The sequence below is a fragment of the Callospermophilus lateralis genome, chromosome 20, assembly GCF_048772815.1.
Source record: "Callospermophilus lateralis isolate mCalLat2 chromosome 20, mCalLat2.hap1, whole genome shotgun sequence".
Taxonomy (NCBI): domain Eukaryota; kingdom Metazoa; phylum Chordata; class Mammalia; order Rodentia; family Sciuridae; genus Callospermophilus; species Callospermophilus lateralis.
In genome coordinates this window covers 18,123,051-18,142,494 of record NC_135324.1, presented here as the reverse complement: position 1 = coordinate 18,142,494, position 19,444 = coordinate 18,123,051, and the positions used below count along the sequence as shown (strand labels likewise).

Here is a 19,444-nt window from a genome sequence, read left to right as displayed (position 1 = left end):
GGTGGGTCTGAGTCAGCCAGCCTTCCTCTAACTCCCTTTCCAGCCTCTACCCCCCGCTGCAGATCAAACCTGTTCCGCAGATAATTTCAAGGGCCACTCAACCCTGGCTGGCACAAGGGGTGGCAGGGAAGGCTGGTAAGATGCATCAAGAGGGCAGCGGGCGAACCAGCAGGACAGGCCCTGTCCTCACCTGCCTTCCTCCCGCACACCGTTGCCCCCGGCCTTCCCCACCATAGGGGCCGGCTACCTGGGTGGGGCTCCAGCTGCCCACCCCAGGCTGCTCCCCTAACATGCAGGCCAACTGCCCACAGAGGACGGGGCACCAGCAAGCAGGGAGACCCAGCAGTGGGTGCAGGATGGGAAGGGAAAGGTCAGGGGCTCGCAGGACCTCGTCTCTCACAGGAGGAAACAGCATGCCGGGAACCAGGTCTCCCAAACCAGAGGTTTAAGAACATGATGTCTTTTGCAAAGGACATCGGGAAAGCAAGGTGACCTCAGAGGGATTCTAGTGCCTGTGGAAATACCAGACACCTAATCCAGGGACGACCATGCAATGCATGATGGGCAAAGGCTGGGCACCAAGTGGGCAAGGAAGCCCTGGACGGGCAGGATGGATGGCCCCGAGCAGCCCAGGGGTGACGGCCACTCTGCAGCTGGCCTTCGGCTAGGTCCTGGCCCTGGCCACTGCTCCGCCTGCTCTGCCTGCTCCAGGATCCTGCCGCGGGGGGGGACTGCGCCCCCTCAGGTCCTCAGATCACCTGACTCAGTGCCCAAGGCAGGTAGATGCGAAGCCTGGGGTCAACGGGGATTCAGAGTCTGCACAGCAACCTGGGGGGAGGCTCTCTATTGTGTCATCCACCCCAAGTTCCCCTGACTCCAGGGCAGGCCTGGACAGCCATCTTCTGAAGGGACACGTGTGTGGGTTTCCCAAATGGAAAGGTGAAGGGGAAACACCCCTGTGGGCTCTGTCTGGACCCGGCCTGGCATCTGTGACCCTTCCCTCGAGTGCTGGGCAGCCTTGACAAATGAGGTTGCGGGACACAGACATGACGCCAGGTGTGGGGGTGCCCACCTGTGATCCCAGCCACTCGGGAGGCCAGCCTGGACAGATTAGTGAGACCCTGTCTCAAAACAAGATTTTTAAAAAGGCCTGGGGACGTAGCTCAGTGGTGAAGCACCCCTGGGTTCCGTTTCCAGGACCACCAGGAAAAGCAGGAAGAAACACAAGTGTGAAAACCTGGTGCAGGGACAATCCTACCCCTACAACATGACAGTCTGTATTTGAGCTAAATATTTAAAGGATGGAAAACTGAAAAGCCCAAGCTCCCTATCAGCACAATTACCCTATCTGCTGAAATAGGGTCACAGGGCCACGGGCAGCGTCACCCCCTGGGCCTTGGAGGAAAGAGGTGAGGCCAGGTGAAGCACTGCCTGTGGACAGACCTGTTCCATACCACACAAGAGGGCCTCCTTCCAGGCCAGTCCCCAGTCTCTCCACGGGTGGGTTCTCCTATTCTCCAGGATTGCACACGCAGTCAGCACTGCTGTGACCCTTGTTATCTAGGTCGCTCACTTGTCTTTTGCCTTAGAATTTCAGACATGAGCTTGGGTAGGATGTGAGCTGTGTGGCTTCTGCTTCTTTTATGTGACAGTTATCTGTTTATTTTGTGGTACCGGGGGATTGGACCTAGGGTCCCATGCATGCCAGGGAAGCACTCTACCACTGAGCTACACCCCCAGCCCTTTTTATTTTGACACGGACTCTAGCTAAGTTGCTAAGGCTGACCTTGGACTTGTGATCCTCCTGCCTCAGCCTCAGAGTAGCTGGGATGACAGTCCCACACCACGGTGTCTGACTTCTATGTCAGTCATTTCTTCATTGGTGTATATTTTCTTAAGAGGAAGGATGGCAAGTGATAGTTCTTTTATCTTTTATTTTTAGAAGCAGTGGGATGAGGGGAAAGAGTTTTTCAATGATGTTCTTGTGTCATGCCGTATTTTCCCAGCATTAGCTGGGAGTGCAGGCGCTACCCCAAGGCACCAGCTGCAGAGGCCTAGGCGGAGGGAGATCCAAAAGCCCTGAGAGGAGGCTTTCTTTTGTGAGCATTCCCACCCAGCAAACCCAGGGAGTAGAGGGCTGCATGGCTTAGATCCTCTAGCAATGATGAGTACCTTGTTTATTTGGAAGGCATTCAGAGGCTACTTCCCACCAAAGAGTAAGAATTTTCATGAGACCAAAAATGGGGTGTGTGTGTGTCGGGGGGTGATACCTATGATCCTCTTGCAAAATCGGGTGAACTAAGTTTAATGGCTGCACACAGTCAGGAAGTCTGTTTGAAGTCTCTCCTGAGAGAGGGGAAAGGTAGCCCAGTGTCCTCCCCTCCTCCTCCCATGCACACAGGTCCTCCAACCAGCTCCTGGAGCCACCGGCTGGGCGGCTGGTGCTAGACAGTGCTGAATCACCAGCCGAGGCTCCGGCACCTGAGTTGTGTTTGGAGGGATTCCATTCAGGCACTGCCCAGGCCTGGGCCTGTTGAGCTCATGGGAGTTGACAAGATCACAGCCTGGGGCTGTGGCCGGGGGCAGCCTGAAGCTGGAGTCAAGTGCATTACTGAATGTCTCCAAGGTTAGGTTGCATGGGGCGTCAAACACGTTTCCCTCGGGACTAGATTCTGCTGAAAAATAAATAAATGAATGCATCGGCCTAGTCCTCCTCTGGGCTCCCAAGGCAGGAAATGCAGGGGTCAGACATGAGCGTGAATCACAGGGATCCACTCGCTTCCTAACCAACCCACTCTTTTCTGCAAATGCCTTTTATGAGGTGGAGATTGGCGACTCTTGTTATGAATAGCACAGGTTTGCGTCTTTTTGTACCTCGGGAGGAGACCGGCTCATCTTGAAGCTTGCAGAAGACTCTGGCTAGAATTCCACTCAAAACGATTATTCATGATTGGAATAGAAACAGAACCCAGTTCCTGCTCAAAACACATGGTGCCCTCTTCCTGTTCTTACAAGTCACATGAGCTCGGGACCTCCCAGGGGACCAGGAACACCCCAGATGCTCTGCTTCCCAAAGTACCTTCCTTTTCTTGCTTGAACGTGGAGCAAAGTGTGAAAAGGACTATGAGGGACACTCCAGCAGAAACGGAGACAAGAAAAGGGAAGAGAAGCCAGCGGAAGCCAACAATGGCTCAGGGGGACTGTCACTCCTGCAGTCACGACGGGCAGAGGAGCCCTGCTCTTCTCCAGTAATCCACGCTTCTTACACTAAGAAGTGTAAGGAGACACCTGCAGGACAGTATAAGGGACAGAGGTGCAGCTCAGGTCTGCTGGCCTGAAACACAGAAGGCCCAGGGTTCAGTCCCAAGCACCTTCAGCGAGGGCAAGGGGGGGCAGCAGCTCCCTGCCTGTGACACTGACATCAAGACAATGTGCTGGATTGTCCCTGGTTACCAGGCAATGCTAAACTCAGCATTTTATCTCCTGTCTGGGCCTCTCGGAGGGAGGCAGGGAGATGGTTTCTGCGTCTTGATCTGAAGGGGAGAAGGAGAATGTGAAGTTCCATAACTTGTTCAAGGTTACAACTCCAAAGGGACAAGAACAGAAAAAACACAAACACACAAACACTGTCTCACGAGAACCTGAGAGTCACACTGTGCCAAGGTCACTGTGATTAGCCCTGAGCTGGCTGCAGGTCTCTTGGCCAGTGCAGGCCAAGGCACATGGACACAGGGTCCCCCCGCCTCCTGGAAGCTGCAGGCTTCCGTGGGTCACGTCTTCTGTCTTTACTCCCCCACAGGAGAGACGGGCTCTTCTCTGTTAGGTCTCCCAGGCCCAGGGCACTACAAGCTGTGGCCAGGTCTGCAGCTGGGCCCTCCCTGTTCTCTGCCCAGGGCTGCAACACCCGCCATCTTCTCCATCTCAATCCACCTCTTCAGAAAACTGCGCTCACAATCCAGCTCCCACAAGCAGTGGTGTTCCCGACGTCCCCAGGCCCAGGGGACAGGTACCCTGCCTTCCTATTGGCAAGTGCCAAGCAGGAGAGAGGCAGGGCTCCCGGGCCAGGCAGCCTGCTCCCCCGATCCCATCTCCCTGTCTCCACCTTGTCTTGGGATACTCATGCTGTCCCCATGTCCCCAATCCTCATCTCATCTTCAAGCCCCTGGGACATTCCTGAGGACAGGAGGACTTTCAAAAGGAGACCTTCCTAACTCAGACTGACTATGCCAAGGCGCCACCTTCTCCAGGTCTGAACATGTCCCTTGGCCCAGCTGCTGGGCTTTCTGGCCTGGTCTTGACCCACAGGTTTAATCTACTGTAGACTCTCACACGGTTATAATCACATATTGTGGCGGGGGTGGGATAGTGGTGGTGGCAGAAGTTGTTAAATAAGCTACATTTTTAAAACTGCCCTGACCCCTGGTCAGTGAGGACAGGGAACACAATTCTAAAAAGTTACAATTTAAAAAAAATTTTTTTTCAGTTGTAGATGGATACAATACCTTTATTTATTTTTATGTGGCGCTGAGGATCGAACCCAGCGCTTCGCATGTGCTAGACAAGCGCTTGGCCACTGAGCCCCAGCCCCTGCCCAAAAGCTACAATTTCTTGAGTGTGTGTGGCCAGACCAGTGTCCAGCAGAGCACCTGCCTTATGATACCTGCCACTGTTCCTTTTGGTTGTTTTGATCCTGGAGATTGAACCAGGGGCGCTTAACCACTGAGCCCCAGCCCCAGCCCTATTTATTGTTTTATTTTGAGACAGGGTCTCACTGAGTTGCCTAGGGCCTCACCAAGTTGCTGAGGCTGGCCTCAAACTTGCCATCCTCTTGCCTCAGCCTCCCGAGTCTCTGGGATGGCAGGTGTGGGTCCCACGCCTGACGACCACCGTCCTTTGAGGTATGGTCATACCCAGTCAGCAGATGAGAAAACAGAACCAGAGGGGAAGCTGTCAGGGTCACTTGAGAGGTGCCCATTCAGCCTGGAGCTCAGCTTCTTGTCCAGGGGGGTCAAGCAATGACGTCTGCCACCATCATGGGCCACCGGGCACGTACGTGAGCACAGACTTCCACACCGCCCCCCCCCCCAGTGATGAGAGAACAGCAGGGTAACAAAGGCAGGTAATTCAGAGGTGACCCTGGGGTGGGAGGGGACAGACCCAGGCGGTGCCACCAAGGGGGAGGAGGAGGAGGGTGCCATGTGGATGGTTCCAACCCCTCACGTGGGCAGGACATGTACCTAGTGTGCCCCAGGCCACACAGCCTGGGCAGCACCTCAGGCCGCTCAAGGGCCCCTTCAGCCCTGGGCCTAGAGCTGCCCGCTGGACAGGACAGATCATTAGAGGAAAATGCAGCCGCAGCGGGGAGCACATCTTCAGCCATGGGACCAAGTGAAGGGCAGCCTTGTCACTAAGGTTTTAAAAGGTTTGGTCCTGATGGAGAAGCCAGCGAGAGAAACCCATCTGCTGGGTGTGGCCAGGGAAACAGAACAAGGCTTTCTCTAAAAGGGGGATAGAACCAAACGGCTCCTCTGACTAACACTTGTGCTCACGGAGCTGTGCTCAAAGGGCGACCGTGGTCTTTGGAACTCCCGGCAACCACAGTTGAGCATCAGGTGGGACGTGAGTCTCCAAGCATGAAGAAATCATGAATCGCTGGGAATTTGGGGGAATTACTGACCCTGAGACAATCACAGTTATTCTTAAAAAAAAAAAAAAAAAAGAAAAAAGAAAAAAAAATGTGCTTTGAAAAACAGTAATGCTTATCTCTACAGAAGCAGCCTTCACCATGGTTAAGCAAGCACTAGTCATCCTGCTTGGATTGGAAGCTCAGATCGGCCATGTGCTACCCATGCAATCCCAGAAAAGTTACTTAACCTCTCTGTGCCTGAGTGTCTTCATCTGTAAGAACTGGAAAAAATAACAGTAGCTATGTCATACTTAATAAACGGAATATACGTAGGCTAAAGCTTGACAACCAAGAAGCACTTCCTAAGTGATTTTTTAAATGCTTTCTATTTGATTATTGAATATGAAAGGGGTTAGTTCATGGTCAAAGACAGGAACTAACATGAATTAGGAAAATAATTAAAAAATCAAGTAAAAATACTACTGTCCGTTTGTGACACAACGCTTGGTAGTATGTGTAGGGAAGCAGCTTCCTTCAGCCACACTGGAATCATTATTTATAGACTTTTAATAATTACTTTTTAAAATTAAGATTTTGAATAGCGATTATTCCAAACTAATTCATGCATCAAGCTTCTAACATACGAAGAGCATTAGAAACGAAACCCGAACACCACCACCCCAACTCTACAAAGTCTCCCCCTCACACTAGGCTGCAGGGCCTCCGGAGCAGGCCGGAGGCACCCAGGACCAGGGCAGCAGGCAGCCGCGTCTATAGAAAGAGCAGGCCTCGATTCTCCTACCCCACAGACCCTACCACTGAGCAGCTCCCAACCAACTGAACTCTCAGTAAGTGCTCCCGGCTGCTGGGCAGAGAGCACACTAGGTCGATTTTTGTGAAAGTTAAATTGCCAACGTCATATTATGTTAAAGTGAAACAAAACAAAAATCAGACAGACTGTACCTTTAAAAGCTACTGACCCCTAACGCTGACCCTACGTGGATGGGAAGGAAGCAGGACCCGTCCTCAGCACCTGGTCCCTCCTACTAGTGTCCTGGGTGCTCCGCTCTCCAGCCCAGTTTCTTCCCGGTACCACTCTATGGTTCTGAGGAGGCTGCCTGTGGTCAGGGCTGACTGTGTCACAGGAAAGACACTTCCCAGGGCATCCAGACCATCCGCCTGCCGAGCACGAAACACAGACACACTGGAGACTGGGAACCACGTCGCAGCAGCACCTTCCCACCTCTAGATGGGACAGTCTCTGCAGCCCCCTCACCCAGGGTGTCCACAGCGTCAACAGGCAACCTTCACTGGGCATTTGGATTCCTAGAGGCAAGGCTCTGCTTAACTATAAGGTGTTACTATGCAGCCTTATAGTTGTGGGGTCACCTGAGATGGTAACAGAGGAGGTGGACAGGCCACTGCTGTATCCCCGAGAGCACAGCCACCAACCCCCGTGGACGGGCCTGGGGCGCGGGCTGCCTGGGCCTCTGCTCCTGTTCCCTTATATAGTCAATGCAGAGGGAATCCCTCCGTGTGCATATTTTCAGTTCACATTCCAAAACAGTATAGGCGACGAGACAGATTGTGAGCTGTGATTTATAGGACTGGATCCGCCTGGGCCGGGCATTGTGTTAGGATCACGCACAGCACTTTCTCAGGATGGGTGTGTGCGAGGAAGCGCCTCCAGAAAACCAGGCTCTGGATGGTAAAGAATGTGCCGGTCTCCAGGTAGGCCAGGGACGCCTCTGTAGAAACACTCTCTCAGAGTCAGGCAGAACCCGCCTAAGAATTAAAAAACCCAGACTTTGTTTTGCTTGTTCTTTTAATCCACACTGAAGGTAGGCAGAAGCCTTTTCTTTGGCCCCTGGAGATAAGGATATTGAGATAAGGACCCTGAAGATCATGAGATACGGTGCATGGTGATCAAGGCAAGGCGATATTTTTGAGGGACAGGCAGGCCTCACAGGTCAGCACCCAGCAAGGAACAGCACACTGTCTTGCATCACTCTGAAGCTGGCCGCCCAGCCCCTGGTGCACAGTCCCTCAGCTGAGCTGACCGTGTTCAGATCTAAGATCAGGAGTCTGGGTTGATGACACTGCGTGGCAGGGGGCTTGTCTGTCCAGCGCTGGGGACTGAACCCAGGGCCTCCCACATGCTAGACCACGGAGTTACATCCCAGCCTTTTCCATTCACCATTTTGAGACTTGCTAAGTTGCTCAGGCTGGCCTGGAACTAGGGACCCTCCTGCCTCAGCCTCGGGAGGCACTGGGATCCCAGGCAGGTGCCATTAGGCCTGGCTGGATGGTGTCACCATCTGAAGGTACTCAGGGACACCATGAAGGAGCCCCTACCGAGGCAGCCATAACTGAATGAAGTATCCAGAAACCCCAAACTACCGAGCACCCGCTCCCGGGACCGCCTCTACCGCAGCCCCACACGCTAGGTCAATCCTCCACAGAAGCCTGTTGAATTCTCAGGAGACAGAGTCTCCTGAACCTCAAGGGTTAACTCCCTTGCCTTTAAAAAAAAATAACATGGACATGTATAATTTCCTTTTATCCTAAAACAATGCGTGCATTATTTTCTGTGTATCTGTTAAAGGGCAAGGCTTTCTGAGTGGAAAACAAAACAGACCTGGGTCCCACGTCCCTGAGTTTCAGCTACTCCCTTCCCTTCTGATAAATCACCAGACGCGCCGTCCAGAAGCAACACCAGCAGTGAGCAGGAGCACCACGGTCATCAAACAGGCAGAGAGACAGGCACGGCAGCCCACGGTTCCCACGCGGAGCCCCGGCGCCACACCTGCGCCAGCATCTGGGTAAATACCTGCAGTCTCTCTTTCCATCTTACCTGCAATTACTCCTACTGTTAAACAAATTGTCCTCAAGGCAGAGCCACAAACATCATTTTTCTTTGTCTTTACCAAGCAGAACAACTTTGGAACATGAAAACAGTCGCCGTGGCCACAGGACACACACAAACTTATTTATTTTGTGTGTGTACATGTTTCTCCCATCAGAGGTCTGGACAACTGCAGAGAATATCCCTCTCTGTGCTCTCAGAGCTACTGTTTCAGACACTAAAATTCAAGGATATTTAGTCTGGGGACTCACAAACAAGGTTCAGGGTAATAACAATTCTCTGAAGATCAAAAGAGACATTTTTCCATTTCCTGTTTATTCTCTGACCAGTATAGCTTAAAAAAAAAATTAGCACCTGGATACCAGTTCCCCTGAAGCTGGGGTCAGGGTGGAGGATGGGGAGGGGAGAGGCCAGCGGGATGACCATGGGCAGGAAAGGGTGTGGCCTTTTTAAAAAGGGTCATACCATGTGTTTAAAATGTCAGTTCAACAGAGAGGACTGGGAGAGCAGAGGCTTAGCCCTCCCAGCCCAGTCCCTGCTGGCCCTGCCCAAGCAGGCATCCACTATGAAAACTGCAAGAGCCCTCCAGCACCAGAGTCCACAGCCACCTGGAGCGCCAGGCGGGGGCTCCCCTCCCTGAGCAGCCCACTCTCTTCCAACAACACCATGTGGAGGAGAGAGACCACGACTGCGTGTGTCAGCAGTCGGGCTCTGATTGGCATGAAATTGGGACACAGATCATCAAGACCGATGCACCAATGCAGCCGGTGTGCTGGTGCCAAAGCCGGGGGACAGTCTACGGAGGCAGAATCACACAGGCACCGGCTGCATCCCCCTACGCCCCACCAACAGGAAGAGGACGGCTGCGCGCATCCTCAGCCAGAGCAGAGCCAGCTCCGTCCACCTTCAGCTTGGGAAGCCGCTCTGCTGGCGGGACTCGGCTGGTTACATCCAGAGACACGTTTGCAAGCAAGAGTGATGAGCAGGGAGTGACCGGCAGCCGCCTCTCCAGTCTCTGGGGCAGAGTGGAGGGAGCAGGCAGTAAACCACTTGGAGCACCCTCTCTGCCCGGCTCACACCTTCTGAGAAGCACCGATCCCTCCTTTAAAAGTTCAACCCAGCAACAATGGTCCTTTTTTTTTTTTTTCCTCTAGACACTTACAGAGAAAATGAGGAGTTTGACGAGGGAGCTCGCACTGCCTGCCTTTGGATTTCCGTCTTCTTGCTGTAGAAGGGTTCTGGCTGTTTCTGTTGAAGCGGGGGTTGCCGAGTGGTTAAAAAAGATGTTTGAATAAACAGGAAGTGCTGAGCGGCTGAAGCTCGCTGGAGGAGAGCACACACTGGAACTCTGCCCTTTGTAGTCAACCTCCCTGCTCTGCCTCCACGGTAGCTGGCTGGGCTCTCACCAAATGACAAAGAAACCACAAGAATTCCTCAAGTAATTCTTCACTTTCAAAGTTGAAAGATCAGTTGGAGCTTGTAGGTAATTTTCAAAGTTAGCACTTAAAGAAATCTATTAATGCTGCGCGTCTCTAAATCACTCCGGGTCTGCAAGCAGCAACATGGTGCACCAAGTGTGCCCTGGCTGGAGCCAGCCCCGCCAAACTCAGCTCACGCAGGCAGAGACACACACACACCAACAGGGTTTCGGGAAACCTGCTCTTGTGATATTTTTGTAGTGACATTTACATAAGCAGGATGCTTAAAGAAAAGAAAGGAAGGAAGGAAGGAAGGAAGAAAGAAAGAAAGAAAGAAAGAAAGAAAGAAAGAAAGAGAGAGAGAAAGAAAGATAGACAAGGAAAGAAAGAAAATTCAGATTCTGCAGCTTTGGAGGATTTTGTCACATGTATTTTAAAGAGCCCATCATCCCTGCACTCCAGGGACGTGCCCTTGATCCTGCTGCTGTTCCTTCACAGTCTCTGTTTCTGCCAGCCACTGGCTCCCTGCTTATCTCAGATACCTGCCTGGTCTACCAGAACTCTCCTTAACCTCTCCAATTCAGCACCCTAGTCCTGTCTTCTGTCACCCGAGGGACAGGTACCTGGAGGAAAAGCCCACCGCAGGAGGCCCAGAAGGCTGGCTAGGGAGAGAGGAAGGAGAGCCGAACAGCCATGTTCAGGGGGAAAAAGGAGGAAGAAAGGTCTCCTGCAAACTGCTCTGCTCCTCTGCCACGGAAGCCACCGATATGTCACCGAGCACGGCATACTGGACGGCCTGTCACGCAGGTGCTGATACTCGGCTAAAATAACTCATTGGGAGCTGTCACGGGTGTTTACATAGGCCCCCATCTTTTCTTCATGGAAGGAAATTTTTTACTGGAATTCATCTTCTTTTGATCTCACATTCAAAGCAACGGCAGCTTGACAGACATTCAAGTCTGAAAGCAAATCCAGACGCCGAAGATAAACCGCCGGAATATGACAGGCAGAAGCATCTAAAGCTTATAAAAATGAAGAGAACAGCATGTCGCCTGAGTATTACAATACAGAAATCAAGAGACACATTAGGTGGAACTGATCAGCCACAAAAACAGTTCAAAAGGCAGATCGTAGAAACAGAGGACCAGGCTGGGGGAGAAATGGGGCCAATCTGGTCCACTGCCTCCCCTCCCTTGGAGCCTGGAGCCCCCGCCCACCCTCCCCCTCCAGGAGGGTGGAGTGACCAATGCAGTTGCTCCCCTGGCCTCCGGTCCAGTCCCAGTCCTGGCCATGACTTCCTAGCAATGGTTTCCAGGGCAGGAGAGCCGGAGGCTGCTGCTCAGCGCCCACATGCTGCGACACCCCAGCTTCCGCCCTGTGATGCAGGATCAGAAGGCACAGAACCTGGGAAGTGGGCGATCAGGACACACACTTCTCCTGGCAGGGCTCCAAGAAGCTAGAGATGGTGCCCGGGAGCACCCAGCAGCCCAGCTCCCTGCAAAGGGCTCCTTCGTCCTGCAGACAGGCAGCGGCCTCCGTCCCTCGGATGGGTCCCTGCTGCCCACCCAGTAGCGCCTAAGCCAACCAGGGCAATGCCTTAAAGGAATGTTTGCCAGAACTTTCTTAGAGGCATACAATTACTTTTTTTTTTTTTTTTTTTTTACAAAGCCTTTCATTTTAATTAAAGTCAGGGCACATAATGAAAAGGTGATTCTCCACAGAGTTTTGTCCTTAGAGCTGTGTGTTCACCAACACTGATGGGAACAAGCAGCTCCAGGTTAAAGGACAACAGGACTCCACAGTAGGATGTAGCCCTCGGTTGTCACTCCTGATTGTGAAAACCCTCTGGGACAGCAAAGCAAGAACTGTTTTGTGGAATGCTCGGCTATTTAAAATTAGCACTTCTCCCTGTCCCCCCCCACCCTTTTTTTTTTTTTTTTTTGGCATAATAAACCATCACTGAGATATGGATTTAAAAATGTACAACCCAATTTTAAAAGCCGTAATCAGTTTAGGGTTTGCCTTGTGCAAACAAGATTCCTGGGTAACTAAGTTACAAATGTGGGAGAAAAAAAAAAAAAACAACTAAACAAACAGAAAGCAAACACCCTACTAGATTCTCAGCCCGGTGCTTTTTTAAAAGTCCCCTTCTGTCCTGCCTCTACAACAATGCAATGTGCTAGAAGTTGGTGATTTTGCTTTAAACAGTATCAGTTCAATCTGTTCAAGTCTCCGCTATTCTTCTCTCACCTTAAAAAAAAAAAAAAGTAGTTGCTTTCAACACTTACTCTCCAAATCCTCCAACGTGAACCTCTCTTTTTGCTGTAGCTGTGGCAGTTACCCCCAACAGTGTGGCTTACTGTAAAAGTGAAATGTAAACTCCCTGCACACCGCAGAACAGGCTCTCCCTCTGCAAAAGGTGACCCCCGCCCCCCATGCACAAAGTGACACTCCATGTCACAGGGCCGTCTCCAGCTTTTTTTTTTCCTGCCACAAATAAAGACCTTCATTAGTATAATTAAATGACTGCTGGGTTTTTTCGATATAAACAACTTCTGATATGTTATTTTAAAACCTCACAAAAACACCATTAAAGAGCTGCCATCCTTAAAAGAGAAACCCTCTGCTCAGGGCCTGGGATGGAAGTCAGGCTCTGGGCCTCCTCTCTCTGCCTTTCAGGCTCTCCTGGACTTGAATGTCACCCTGGACCTTGAATCCCTGAATGTGAATGGCTGCATGCTAATTGCTCTAATTGCTAGAAGAGGTGCAGGCAGGTGAAACCCGATCCCCTGGCCATGGTGGACCTAGAACAACACTGTGTTTACACAGTGGTTGGAATTTAATAGACAGAGCGGCCGGCCTAGTCTCAGACAGCACAAGCTCAGCTAATAGGTGACCTCTTAATGTAGTCCTCTTAAAAAAAGAAAAAAAAAAAGACACAACAAAATACAATTGCATGTTCTGAACGGCAGGGTCCTAAATACCAAGGTTATTTGCTTGCCTCCTGGATTGAGCACAGGTTATACTACACCTGACATTTACACGGGCAACCTTACCCCGAATTCGCTTTTTTTTTTCTTTAACTTTAAAACAAAAAAGCACTTTATATGTCAGTCACCTTACAAACAGATTATGACTCTATGGTATTTCCAAGTAAGTGCATTCATTTAAATTTTAAATGGAGTGTTTTTCATACTGTAATCCTCCTGGTCCCTTAAAGGGGAAGACTCCTTCCCCTCACCTCCATTTATGGAATTCCTGCTCCCTTACACAGTGACTGCAGCTCAGGTTGAGCCAGCCTCTCACGCCTGAGCTTCAGAACAATGCCCATGCTCTCCGAGGCTCTGCTCTGAAGCTCTGTGGGACTGGAACCTGCCTCTCATCTGCAGGGGCCAGAGTGGCCTGGACAGAGGCTGAAGTGCTTACTTGGTGACAGGAGCCATTGTCCCTGGATATTTTAATGACCTGGCATGGACACGGATGTTTAGTGATAGCTCCTCACGGTTCTTACAACTCTGTGTGACCAGTGCCACACAGGAAACAGGCACCGAGGAGAGGAAACCCACAGAGGCGAGGTAGGGCCCGTGCCCACCAGGCCACCCGACACCCACAAACACAGGTGTGCACGCAGAGAGAGCACGTGAAGACGTGTGTGCAGGCACACGGGAGCTACACACAGGGGAACGTTCACGCGTAGCCAAGGAAACACGACTGCCAGCACCAACTATGCCCCCTTTTCCAGGGGGTGCTGGGCAGCTGAAGGCAAAGGGACCTGGGGGAGAGAAGGACAGTAGGACCCCACAGAGCAGGGAGCGCCGCTGGGCTTTCAAGCTGTGCTCTCTGTCGACTTCGGAAGACAGAAATTGCAAAAGTAGTAGAGAAAAAGTCCCCAAAAGGTATGAAAAAAAATATCATTCCACACGCTAAGTAATAAATCTGGGTGCTTCTCTGCCTGAACCATTTGTGCCCACACACTGGGGGGAAATCCAGGCAGCAGGAGTACCTGCACAGGAAGTCCTTGGAGTCCCACAGGATTTACATCTTGGCCTAAAGTTGCAATTCACCAAGAAGAGGTCACGCCCCTCCCCTGAGGAAGGAGAGGGACAGTATCCATTTAAAGATGAAGTATAAACTCGTCCAGGTCTGGGACAGGAACACAGAGAGAAAAGTAAACAAGCCCCCACCGCTGGCCCCCAAACAGTTCCCCTTTGAACGCTCTCTGCGGAGAGTGCCTGGTACCGAGAGCTGCCCTGGGCGCTGGAGGGTCAGCGGAGCTATGCTGAGCTGACAGGTTCCGTTTATGGCAGGCCAGAATTCTGTTTGGAGATGCTGGCCTTGCTCACCACCAGCTCAGCAACAAATGGCTAGAAAACTTTCATGAGAGGGCAGAGGACAGGACTGCAAACAATCCAGGAAACAGTGAGAAGCTGGACTCCCTCTACATAGGGGGAGGACCCAGGACTGGGGACCAAGGGGCCTGCAGAGGTGACAGCTACACCACAGGGCCCAGATTTCCTGGCAGAAGGGCCCAGCCAGGGCTGCGTGTCACCAGTGCCAAGGCCAGACCTTGAAAGGGTTGGCTGGCCCTGCCTCCTTGATTGTATTCTTCCCAACTGTGCCCATAGACTCTGCCTTCCAAGTCCCCCCTCCACCCCACTTCCAATTCCCAAGCTCCCTTCCCGCCTCTGGGAAGTTGGAAGCCCCCTCCACCAGAGTCTCACCCCAACACCCAGGTTTAAACGCGACTTCCCCAAATCTGTCTGTAATTTAAATATTCATTAGACCGATCCGATCACATGAATCCTAATATCTATCTCCTAATGCTCTGAGACAGGTTATAAATGCACTTTGAAAGGTTTAATTCAATTGGCAATCCGAGAGGTCTTATCACCGGAAATGTGTTATTTTCGTATTATTCAAGAAATGAACAAATGTGTTTTCCACAAATGTATTTTAGAAGCTACCCTTTCTTGTTATTGAAAGAAAATTGTGTTTATTACTCCTTTAGCACAGTGTAAACTCATAAACGTCAACAGAGGGTACAAGGAAAACTGTCAGCTAAATATTGTTTCCTTCATGTGCTGTTCTTCCAAGTCAATTACGCCTTTCAACTTCTGGGGCATTGTATGATAAACTGGCAGTAAAAATCATTCACATTAATATACCATGGTGCCTTGCCTGCAAAAGGTAATTAAAGAAGTAAATGACTCATAAGAATAGACATATTAGCTGCGAAATGAAAGGCAACTGAGCTGCCACATAAAAATATGTACCATTAAGATACTGCATTTTCATATTCCTGTAATCAGCTTCTGCAGACTAATGCTTATTTAATCCAGTTCTGTGCTAAGTCCATCAACAACTGTTTTTTTGCTGTTTTCTCCTTCACTGAACATTATGAGAGCAGGTTTGGAATAAATACTGCAATGAGATTTTTGCATACTCAATTGAAGAACAGGTTTTTACATTTTAAAATCTATTTTTCTTTCTCGGAGAAATGCAACATTTAAAAAAAAATAGATGACTGATGGAAAAAATAGAGACTGAACTAGGCCTGCCCCTTGGGTGGCAGGACATCGGGGAAGTCGCATTTGCTGCCCTGTTCTCTGTGACCCACGCTGCCGTCAGCTCCAGGGCCTGGCTGCAACTTGCAGGGCTGGGCTTCCTTTAGGAAACACTCCCTTTGTTAATAGCGTGAGCAGGATGAGGGCCATCTATCCTTGGCAGGAATGGAGAGGGAAGGCAAGGGGGAAGGAGTCGGCAAGCGGGCTTTCTGATGGATGAGCCCTCGTCAGAGAGGTCAACTGACCCTCAGATGAGCGGCCCTCCTTTTGGTCTCTGTCCTTCCAACTGACATTTTGCTCTATCCGTCATGCCTCCTGGCCAGCCCAGCCCTGCCACCCTGCAGAACAGCAACCACACAGAGTGTGGTCAGACCTTGGTCCCAGCAGAGGAGAGGGTCGCCGGCACCACACTGTGAGTGCTTCTGGAAGCCTCAGAGGCCTGCTGTTTCCTGGAGGCTCCAGAAATGGCCGCTTCTCTTTCGAAATGAGGATTCTCGGTTGGTAACTGATCTGCTCTCCAGCTGTGCCTGTCCAGTTTGGGAGTTTGAGCTCTGCAAACTCTTGCCATTGCCCACACCACCAATAAACAAACAAACAAAACCCAGCCTGCCACAGGATCCTTGCCTTCAAGTGGGTCTGCTGGAAATCTACCCCCTTAGTGACTGACAAAAGATTCTAGAAGGTTCCCCCAACTGACCAAAAACACCGAAGAGCTTTCTACCTTGTTTTGTCCTGGAAGACACAGACTTCCACCAAGGTACAGCTCTAGGTGTCCCCGTGAGCTCCACCTCCAGGCTGTCCCTCCTCCTGAGAGTGTGGCAAGTTGTTTGGTTTCAAAATTGATGACCTGTCGGGCAGGTCTTCGAGGACAGCACAGGGCACGAGATGGCCCTGCAGTGACCCTCGGCTATTTGTTTGTCTTTCCAGGGTTCTTAGAAGCAAGTACGGCCTCCAGACGTGAGCAGGTGGCTCCTGGTACCGGGAAGCTGTCTCCCTGTGCTGCAGACACCCCTCGGCACTGCAATGACTACTAGACTCTCCTCCTTTCTCTGAGGACCGGAGGTTCCCATGAACACGGCCCAGCCATGCTGACCGGGAAACACGGGGAGAGACGCAGCGCTTCCAAGGGCCTCAAAACAGGATTATCAAGGGATGTAATGAGATCAGGAAATAAGAGCATCCTCAACATCCGGCACGAATCGGCCTTCAGACACCATCCTTAGCTGTTTATAATACCTCATGATCAAAAACGCAGCTTTGGGGACACGACACACCTAACCCTCCACATTCCTGAGAATCAACCCACGTGCATGAACGCAACGATCCATGAATTAGTTTTTAAAATACGTTTTAAAAAACTAGCAGACCCTCATCCGAGAAAGCAAGGCAAGAAGGCAGCTCTTCTGAGCCTGACAGTCCTCAGACCTCTGCAGATTAGGATTCAAACATGTAATTAAGAAAGATAACCCCAGTTTTTACAGTAATTAGTGGCTGTGGGAAATGGGATACTATCTCTCCCAAGTGTTACAAATACACCACCCTGCTAAATAATCCGCAGTGCTGGAAACTAGACTCGGCACCAAGGGCAAAGCGGCTGTGCGGCGGGCGAGGAGCGGTAAATGACAGACTGGCGTTCAAGCCCATTAGCTGCTATGTGATAGGAGCACATTCACTAGCACGCGACCTGTGAAAAATCTTAGATCTCTTTAAATCTCTGAATTGGATTACTGCATTAATTCTTAAGAACTGCAATTCTTCAACCAAGTCAAATTACCCTCATTAATGGTGGAAAAACTGCCTCTGCAATAAGTTTAAAAAAAAAGATATTTATTACCTATAATCACTTTCACATACTCTACCCGAAACAGGAAGGATGCCAGCAACTCAGAACATGGTCTCACATGTCGATTCGGGCCAGAACCAAAATCAAAATAAAAGCATTTGCATACTATTTAAATTTCTTTTTTCACATCTATAGGAAAGGTCTTTTTATTAGAAGAAGCAAGTAGCTCCATTTTACAGGACAGGAAACTGGGGCATCTCTAGTACCCTGGGGTCAACTGCTGGGCTCTCCCAGCTAACCGGGGGCAGAGCAGGCTCCCGGCCTCCTTTCTGGGCATGCGATGCTAGAATCAAATCAGACAGACCGACTTGACACCACTGTAATGCAATGCTCTGACTTCTCTAAATCACACGCCGTGAATTAAAAGGCAGGCAAAATACATGGAAAGACAGAAACACTGCTCCCGGGGAGAAAGGATGCCCAGGATGGGTCTTCACAGCACCAACGGCTTTGGCTCCTCCCGTTTGCTAGAGCTGTTGAACCTGCACAGAGAATCCCCTGCGTGTGTCCTCTTCGAGTGGTGAGGGAAAGAAGAAATGCTAACTGATCCTCATTGCCTGCATTGTCCCCAAAGGGCCTCACTGGAAATGTGGCCAAGCCTGACAGGAGGGAGAAGCTTCTGGCTTCATGGCAATGAGCTCTCAGGGCCCAGGGAGGCTGCAGCACTGGTCAGCCCAAACCAGGCCCGGAGAGCCCTCGCACTGGGAATGGCGAGAAACGCAAATGGGGCTGGACAGACACAAGGCATCCTGGTCAGACGGCTTCCACAGCATGTGCCAGGGACAGGGAGACAATGCTCCCCAGACTAGACAAGAACCAGCACTTCAAAACAGCTGTGACAAGATGCCAACTGCAGTCCATGAGAAAACCCAGGGGCGCTGCAGGACTGCCGAATCACAGTTATAGAAATGCTATCTTACTCACTTAAGATATGATGATAAAAATCAAATCCAGTATTTCCAAGGATCCTGAAATCGACTTGATTTTTTTCCTGGGTGGTGGGAACCATATTGAGGACCTTGCACACACTAGGTAATCACTCACCCACTGAGCTACACCTTCAGGGACCCTCTAACGTTTTTTGAAAAATAATCTTCAGTAACCTTTAGTGGTTGAGGGGGAGCGTCTGAATGCCACAGCAGACCTGCAGAGCCCTGCTCATCCAGGTAACGGGGATGGACACGCCTCCATCAGCCTCAGTGTGGGAGGCATTTGCATTCCCTACCCTGGGCCTTCCAGGAACTGTCCAGATGGGCATCAGCCACCCATCCTACAGAGGAGGAAAACCAGGTTCAGTCACGATGTCAACTATAAAGCACCAATAGAAAAATGAGAAGATTAAAAAAACAAAACAAAACAAAAAATACCTAGGTTTAGTCTGGGTGACTCTCTGGCCCAACACAGAGCGGTTTCTAGTGGGCCCCTGGTCACTCTGTCTGTTTGGAGGTGAAGGCAAAGCTTCAGAGGAAAGTCAGAGTGGAGCTGGTAAAGCACTGGGAGGAAACGGGCATCCAAGCAGGATATGAAAAAGTGCCACCGCTGGGCGCAGGGACGCACACCTGTAATCCCAGTGGCCCAGGAGGCTGAGGCAGGAGGACCACAAGTTCAAAACCAGCCTCAGCAACTTAGCGAGGCGCTAAACAACTCAGTGAGACCCTATCTCTAAATAAAGATGGGGCTTTATGGTCGAGTGCCCTGGAGTTCAATCCCTGATACCAAAAAAAAAAAAAAGTGCCAACAAACCAACACCCGATCAGCAGACACCCCAAGACATGGAGACTCAAGCCCACCTCCCTCAGAGGCACCACATGCTTGGCGGGACAATTTGGACACTGCTCCTCTTGGCCCTGGTCCTTGGTAGCATCTTCTCCTCTCCCTAGGAGCTTTAGGACTGCTGGTCAGGGGCGTCAGCACTGACCTTGTGGTCAAGCTGGGTGCGCTGCACCAGCCATAGCTCAAAACAAACAGGACCAAAGCCCATGTTCAGGCATCAGGTTCACACCCACTACTTACACACCCACCTGACATGAGTTTTGCGGTCTACGTTGTCCTGAGCAGGTCTACACACCGGGCCTCTGAGGGAGAGTGGCCAGCCTGGTGCTTCCTCTGGTCACACCACCGTCTGGT

General features: G+C 51.0%; 1 protein-coding gene across 6 annotated transcripts in view; it reads right to left on the bottom strand.

The window, feature by feature from the left end:
• The window catches only part of Foxp1 (forkhead box P1), a 523,563-nt gene that overhangs the window by 135,675 nt on the left and 368,444 nt on the right, over nucleotides 1–19,444 (bottom strand). The window contains exon 1 of one of the 6 annotated variants that reach the window (XM_076841226.1): nucleotides 9,655–9,733. The exons of the other annotated variants lie outside the window; for them this stretch is intronic. The gene's annotated coding sequence lies outside the window, so the exon portion shown is untranslated. Of the gene's footprint in view, nucleotides 1–9,654; nucleotides 9,734–19,444 lie in introns of those variants that run through there. 6 annotated transcript variants of the gene reach the window in all.